Source organism: Vombatus ursinus, unplaced genomic scaffold, assembly GCF_900497805.2.
Source record: "Vombatus ursinus unplaced genomic scaffold, bare-nosed wombat genome assembly UNPS02001287.1, whole genome shotgun sequence".
Taxonomy (NCBI): domain Eukaryota; kingdom Metazoa; phylum Chordata; class Mammalia; order Diprotodontia; family Vombatidae; genus Vombatus; species Vombatus ursinus.
In genome coordinates this window covers 15,178,713-15,184,712 of record NW_020941065.1, presented here as the reverse complement: position 1 = coordinate 15,184,712, position 6,000 = coordinate 15,178,713, and positions in this window count along the sequence as shown.

Genomic DNA, 6,000 nt, shown 5'->3' with positions numbered 1-6,000 from the left:
CTTCCTTCCTTCCTTCCTTCCTTCCTTCCTTCCTTCCTTCCTCTCTTCCTCTTTCCTTTCGTTTTCTTGTAGTCTGAAATTTTGGGTTTTAAGGACCCTTCCATCATAGGTTTTATGCTCTATCTTCTAATATTCTATATTCTCAGGTCATTTCCAGCTCTAATATTCTATGAGTTGTGAGAATCCCGAGTACCAAGTTTGGGGCTCATGATAAAGCAGAAAGCCCCAAAAGAGACGGGGTTTGGCACCAAAGACTTCTTTGAGGTCACTCACTTCTAAGCAGACTTACTGACTGGTCCAGGCCCCAGGCCTCCCTGGCCTCCAGGCCCCAGGCCTCCCTGGCCTCCAGGCCCTTGGGTGCTCACTTTGTAAAGGGGAGCCTGGCCAGGTCTGTAGAGTTTTCCGCTGGCTGGTGATGACAGGTCGGGAGAGCAGCTCCTTCTCAGCTTGAATGAGCTTAGCAGGAAGGTTGCAAGGGCAGGGCAGAGGGGGGAGTTAGGAGCAGAGGCAAGGGAGGCCGGCCAGCTTGCTGAGCAGAAGGTGGGGATCTGACACCGATTGACAACCTGCATTTGTAGGTTTCTCTTACCTGCCACAGAGCAAAGCCTTGGGGTGCTCATTACAGTGTCTATGGCCTCGGCTCATGGTCTGAAGGAGCCTGGTGAACAGTTGGAGTATCCCAGCTGGACAGCCATCAGCTGTCCAGATGACGGCAGGTCAAGGTTACTGGGGGGTGAGGGGAGCATGAAGAAAGGCTCACTGAGCTAGAAGTCAGTGTGGATGCTCTCTCTTTTCCTTTCTCTGTTTCTCTGTCTCTCTGTCTCTCTCTGTCTCTCTCTGTCTCTCTCTGTTTCTATGTCTCTGTCTGTCTCTTTCTCTCCTCTCTCTGTCTCTCTTTCTGTCTCTCTCTCTCTGTGTCTCTCTTTCTCTGTCTCTCTGTGTGTCTCTTTTTCTCCACTCTTTGTTTTGGTCTGCCTCCCCTGTGTTCTCTCTCTGTCTCTGTCTCTCTCTGTCTCTCTCTCATGCCCCTCCTCTTCCTGTTTCTCTGTCTCCTCTGTCTCTGTCTCTCTCACTCTTAGTCTTTTGTTTTTTTTCTCTGCAGTTCTCTCTTACTCAGGCTTTCCCTGCATCTCTCTTTCAGTCTCCTTCAGTCTCTTCCAGACTCCTTCTGTGTCTCTAACTTAACCTTCTCTCTCATTCCTTTTCTCTTTTATGTATTTGCTCTTTCTGTCTCTACTTCATTTTCTCCTCCACATGTCTATTATTCCCAGGGTTAGTAAAAAGTGACACAATGCTCGCCTCCCTACTGTTTACCTCTTAGAAGGCCATGCAAATGGGACCTCGTACCGGAGCTGTAACTAGGAGTCAGACACCTGACCCTGTTCCACATGATGATAATGGAGGGCTGGAACACCATCCCAAGTGTGGGGACAAGGAATATGTGGAGGATGAGACTTATGGGAGTTGGAGGCTAGCAAAGGTTGGTCTAGGTCAGGCCATGAGAGATCTTCTAAAAGGTAGTTGCTCCCAGAGAGAGGGGGGGACATAGAGGAGAAGGAAATCTGACAATCCAAAGCTTCCTATTTTATCTAATTATTCTTATCTCTCTCAATGTTTTTACACTGTATCTATTTAAATTGTATCTATGCCTGCTAAATTTCAGTGACCTAGTACTGTACCCCAGTCACCGTACCCCAAGTATGGTGCTGCCTCAAACCCACCAAGAGAATAGTTAGCTGTAGCCCAGAGTCAGTTGTCTGGGTTACCAACACCTGGATGAAATTAACATCTCATAGCCTACTTTAGCCGGAAAAAAAAAAAAAAAGACAGCAACATATATCACAGGGTTCTCTATATTACAATTTCACATGTATAAGTAAGTCATGTGTCTCAGACCCCGGATTTGACTCCCAGCCTGAGGATATCCCCATTACATCTGTAAAATGGGAATAATATATTATTATACAGATTTTCATTATTCATTATTATTCATAAGGCCTTCGAGAGGATCAAACAAGATAATGTAGACAAAGTCATTTGGAAGCCTTGAAATGTTATAGAAATTCCAGTTACTATTGTTATCTGGATTGTTACATATATATGTATAATAGCTATTATTATCTAATTGTTCTGGTTATTATTGTTGCAGTTATTATAATTATCATTTCATTTGGTTCAGAGCCATAACTCTTCTGGACACTGACCTATTTCTCTATTACTGCCATGTTGAGATCAATTTACATTTTCCAAAGCACTGTCCTGACAACCGCCTTGTCCAGAAAAGCTATTATTATTCATTATTCCCATTTTATTGACTAGAAAACTGAAATTCAGAGAGAGGAAGTGATTTTCTCTGAGTGACCCAGTGAAGGAGTAGGGAAAGCAGAGTTCTATCTGAGGTCTCTTGGTGCTGGGGTTCAGCCTCTCCCTCCCTGCTCCTGTATTGCACATCCAGGTAAGGAATAAGCAGACAACATTGACTATTGCGAAATCAGTACAGACCCCCGCCAAGAGGGGGTTACCCACGTTACCCACACTGTCTCCACATGTGTACAAGACCCACATCTCTTAGGGGTTTATAGGGCACTTCCCCATCCATCATCTCATCAGGTCCATACACTAATCCTCTGTGGTAGATGGTGAGTTGTGGTACAGTGGACAACATGTCGGAGTTGAGGTTAAGAAGTCAAATCCTGCCTCTGAAGCTTACCAGTTGTGTAATTCAGAAGCAAAGTACTTAGCCCCTACCAGTCTGCCCTCCCTCGGTTTCCCCTTCTAAAAATGGGGCTAATGAGACCTTCAGCAGTACCTACTTCAGGGGCTCCAATGGGAAATACACATGAGGTGCTGTACAAAAAATTAAGTGTGATGTCAATGACAGATATTATGTTACCCCTTGGAGGGTTGTTACATTATGTTATGTTATAGTTATATTATGTTACATAGGGAGGTCACATCAATGCTTATATTAATACTTGGCATAGGGAAGGAGCTTTGGAAATGCTTCTGGATTGATTGAATGATTGATTAGCCCCATTTGACATATGAAGAAATTCAACTGAATTCAATTCAATAGACATTTATTAGGCATCTACTATGTGCCAGGCCTACTATGCACAAAGAGGAGAAGGGATTTGCCCAACATTCATGGGAAGGGGTGAGGGAATCTCCTGACTTTCAGGTTACGCCTTATGGACTTGTGAGCACATGGGGGCATTGCCTCCTCTGGGGGAGTCTATAGCCCTTTGCTTTCTCCAGATCTGGTCGAAGGCTCTCTCCTAGAAATACTGGAGTCTAGTGGAATGGGTACAGGACCTTGAGACCTGGGTTCAGATCCTGGCTCTGACATTTACCGAGTGACCTTGAAGTATGGTACAGAGGACAGAGTGTCATCGTCGGAGTTCAAGGACCTGAGTTCAAATCCTGTCACTTATTTCTATGACTTTAGGCAAGTCATTTAACACGTTGGGGCCTCAGTTTCCTCATGAGGCTTCATGGCCTCTGAGGGCCCTTCTTTGAAGTGTTGGGTCCTAGGTAGTTTCCCTTCTCTGGGTCTAAGTTTCTTCAAGTGTCCAATGAGGAGAATAGGGGATTTGATCTATGGCAGCCCTGCCATCTCTGAATCACAGGATTGTAGAGGAGAGCTGGACAGGGCTTCAGTGGCCTTTCAGTCCCGCATCCTAACTGAAGCCTGAGGAGGTTAAGGAACTTGCTGGAGGTTATACAGGGAAGTAAACCTCCCAGGCGGGATTCGAACCTAGGCCCTCTGACTCTGCATCCAATGTCCTTCCCTCTATGCCTTGCTGCCTCTCAGTAGGGTACCTTGGCATATTCTTTTGGCCACTTTAGTACCAAATGTCTACCCCTGGGCCTGGGCTTTTTCACCCGAAGATTGAATGGAAACTTCTGGGACGAGCAGCTTAGTGCCAACCTCTATGTGTGTGTGTGTGTGTGTGTGTGGGAGTGGCAGACCGTCAGAGGAAGATTAGAGGGTGTTAGGCTGAAGGCCTAGAATGCCTCTGGGTCAGCCAAGAGAGTACAGAAAACCTGCTTGGAAGTCTTATTTTCTTTACCCACCTATAAATCCCTGGGAGGAGGGATAGTAAAGAAGCAAATTGGCAAATATTTATCGAGGCCTGGAGGCAAACATGAGGGGCCTCGGATGACTTCAAGCCTGGGCTGGGAGTTCCCCTCCCCTTCCCTAGGGCCTGGTATTTCCGGAAAGTGGTGTGTGAGGCCTGCGAGGCTGCTGTCCCTCTCTAAGTGTCCCGTCTTTGCTACCTGGGGCTTTAAAAACACACTTGCCCAGCTGCTCTGGCTGCTCTGTAAATATCCCAGGTGATCCTGGGCTGGAGACATGAGAAGCTAGAACTTCTGTGCCCAGGGAACCAGAGGGCAAAGGGGAATGGCGCATGACTCCTCTCTGGAGGAGGATACCTAGATGATCATAGATTTAGATATACTAAGAATAAGCTAGTAGTTATATAGAGCTTCAAGGTTTGTGACGTGCTTTACAAATATTGCCTTATTTTAGCTTCATAACCACCTTGGGAGGTCAGGCTATTATTATCCCCATTTTACAGATGAGGAAACTGAGGGCCCCAAAAGTTATGCGACTTGCTCACGTTCCCACAAGTAGTATCAATCAGTCAATAAACATCTTTTAAGTGTCTGCTATGTGCCAGGCACAGTGCTAAATGCTGGGGATACAAAGAGAGGCAAAAGACAGTGTCTGTTCTCCAGGAGCTTACAATCTAATGGGGGAAGTAACATGTAAACAAATAAATACCAGGCAAGCTCTATATAGGATAAAGAGGAAATAATTAATGCAGTGAAGACATTAGAATTAAAAGGGGTCAGGGAAGGCATTGTGTAGAAGGTGGGATTTTAGTTGGGACTTAAGGAAGCCTGACAGGTCAGTGGTTGGAGCAGAGCAGTGAGAATGTTTCAGGCATGGAGGACAACCAGAGAGAATGCCCAGAGTGCAGAGATGGAAGGTCTTGTTTGTGGAATAACCAGGAGGCCAGTGACATTGGATTGAAGAGTGTGTCCTGGAGTGAGGTGTGAGAAGACTACAAAGGTAGGAGGGGGCTGGGTTATGAAAGGCTTTGAAGGACAAACCAGGGCATTTTGTATTTTATCCAGGAGGTGATAGGCAGCCAAACTCAGCCAGAACTCCACAACATTAGAAGCCCCAATGATTGGCTTCTAATTCCCTCATTTTGAGGAGGGAATAAAGTCATCCCCAAACATGAATTAAGTGCTATGGGCCAGGCACCTGGGCTAAAAAGTAAAACAACTACGCAGTCCTTTGCCCTCAAGAAGCTCACAGTTTCTTAGCAGGGGAGACAACATGTAAATAACAAGGGACATAAAGATATTCCCAGAGTAAATGGAAAGGGCAGCTAGGTTGTGCAGTGGTTAGAGCATTGGGTTTGGAACCAGAAAGGCTCATCTTTGATTGTTCAAAACTGGCCTCAGTCACTTACTACCTGTGTGACCCTGGGCAAGTCACTTCACCCTGCTTGCCTCAGTTTTCTTATTTGTAAAATGAGCTGGAGAAGGAAATGGCAAACCATTCCAGTATTTCTGCCAAGAAAATCCCATGAACAATGTCCACAGGGTAATAAAGAGTCCGACATGACTGAAAAATCACTCAGCAACAAGATAGAAGATAGTCACAAGGTCCTACCTGCTGCTGCTAGCAGGCAGAGGGAATGACACACCAGACTAGCCCTCCTACAGAAGTCAGGATTTGAACTGAGTTTTGAAGAGAGCAGGAGACAGAAGTGAGGAAAGAGGGCTTCCTGAGTAGGAAAAGCCAGATGAAATGAGTATGAGTGTGAATGTACGTGAGAGTGTGTGTGTGTGTGTGTGTGTGTGTGTATGTATGTTTGGACCCTGAAGAAATTAGATCAAATCTGGGGACTGAGTGTTAGGAAGGATTTTCAGAGGCAGTATGGTGTAGTGGATAGAGTATTGGACTTGGAGTTGAAAAGA